Genomic DNA, 2,500 nt, shown 5'->3' on the forward strand with positions numbered 1-2,500 from the left:
CGATGCTGCTATGGAGACAGTCAGGCTCGAGAGATACAGACTTCTGCGGTGCCGGTAAAGTTGAGGAGTACTTTCAAATACTCGTCGAGAGGCGGATGACCCTCAACTGTGTGGTCCCTGTCTTCACAGTTCAGTCCCGTGCACACCAAGTTCTGGACACGAGCTGCCATGGACCCCCACTCCCACCCCTCCCGCCCCCCTCTCATGGGGCCCGAACCCGCACCCTTCTGGTCGTCAGTCCGCTACCCTCCCACGTCCCCTCCATCCACACCCACACAGACACACACACAAAGACACACACACTCACACGCACACACACAGAGACTCATACACAGACACAGACACACATTCATTCAGACGCACACACACACACACACACACACACACACACACACACACACACACACACACACACACACACGTTGATGTTTTTGACTTTTTGCATTCATTATCAGTTGTTTCGCTTGTCAGTTTAACGACTTCTCTTTTACGAAGTCCTTTAAGTAATTTCCTGTAACTGTATTTAGAGGGGTTTTTTTCTTCCAAATTTCACCCACATTTTTACCCTCATTTGCCCAGTTTCCCCTAACCATCCATCCATCCACATCTCCCACCCATTCTAACCGATAATACTCAGATGCATTCATAAATACTTTAACAAAATGTCTTCAATCACCGATATGTGTGACGGGACATTAAACAAAAATTCCTCCACACACACACTCATACACACGCACACACACACACACACACACACACACACACACACACAAACACAAACACACACACACTCATACACACGCGCGCACGCACACACACAGAGAGACATACACACATATATATACACACACACACACATACGCACGCACACACACACACACACACACACACACACACACACAACCCCAATAATAGCCCGTGCCTTACACAGCAGCAGAAAACAAACCACACACACACACACACACAAACAAGCGCCAAAACAGCGCACTGTGTTCTCTTCAATCTCAAAGTGAACTGTGTCAGGTCGGAAGAGCGGCGTGACGTGGAGCGCTTTCATCGGTATCCAAACCGTATTGGTGCATGGTATCATTTGCCAAAGGGTTCACCGTTAGTTGGGGTGAAATTGGCCAGATAAAAGACGGCCTGAAAGTCAGACGTCTGGAAACAGGCAGGCTGGAAGGAGACAGGTCGGTGGGGAGGAGAGACAAACTGGCAGCACGAATAGGGGTGGGGGTGGGGGGGATGTGGTCTGTGTGTGTGGAGGGGGGGGGGGTGCGGTGGGGGGGGGTGGGGGTGGGGGGGGGCGGTTGTTGGGGGTGGGGTGGGAAAGGTACGGTCTAGTCTGGACCTCGTCCCTGGCTTGTCAATTTCGGGCGTCCCCGCGATTCTCTTTGATGTTTGATGGCTTTGTGAATGAGATCGCTCGTTTGGGGAAGGGGGTGAGAAGAACCCTCTCACCCTCTCTGTCTCTCTCTTTACTCCCTCTTTGTGTCGCTGTACGCGCGCGCACATGCACACACATATACATACATACATACACACACGCATACGCACACACACACACACACGCACATGCACGCAAGCACACACTCACACACACACACACACACACACACACACAACACAACACACACACACACACAACACACACACACACACACACACACACGCATCCACATCAAACAAACTTACTCATGTGTGTGTGTGTGTGTGTGTGTGTGTGTGTGTGTGTGTGTGTGTTGTGTGTGTGTGTGTGTGTGTGTGTTGTGTGTGTGTGTGTTGTGTTGTGTGTGTGTGTGTGTGTGTGTGTGTGTATGTGTGTGTGTGTGTGTGGAATTGATCAATCACGAGAACTTTTCCCCCGTGATATGAAAAAAACACAACAATATTCCCTCCACAGATGTTATTCATCAGGCCTTTTATAAATTCCCGTCTGGTGGGGACTGTCAGGGGAAGAGTTTCTCATGTGTGTGACACGTCTTGTGAACACAACGAGAGACAAACATTTAGGAGGAATGGATCTGAGGAGTGTGAAGAGATTCGTGCACACACACACACACACACACACACACACACACACACACTCACAAACAACATCCCCTCCCCAACACACAGATCCCACCTACCCCACACAGAGATCGATAGACGGAGAGAGAAAGAGGCAGAGTGTGTGACGATGGTTGTGTGATGGAGGAAGGGGTGAGGACGGTTGTGCGTGGAACTGGGTCATAAAAATGATAATGACATGGTCTGAAAATAGACCCCGGGAGTTCAAATTTAAAAACAGGACCCTGATTTTTCTTCCTCTGAACTTGATAACCTTTATCTCATAAAAGAAAATAGGGTGACGAGATACATGTTAATCAAAACTGTGTTCATGATCTTCTGCTCATAGAATGAAATAGGCCACACAGTGAGAAAACGATAGGACTAAACCCACATTTTGAAAATCACCCAATAAACGTTCCGCTTGTTTTTGATTGTTGTTTTTAAAAAAGTG

The sequence above is a fragment of the Babylonia areolata genome, chromosome 8 (assembly GCF_041734735.1).
Source record: "Babylonia areolata isolate BAREFJ2019XMU chromosome 8, ASM4173473v1, whole genome shotgun sequence".
Lineage (NCBI taxonomy): Eukaryota > Metazoa > Mollusca > Gastropoda > Neogastropoda > Buccinidae > Babylonia > Babylonia areolata.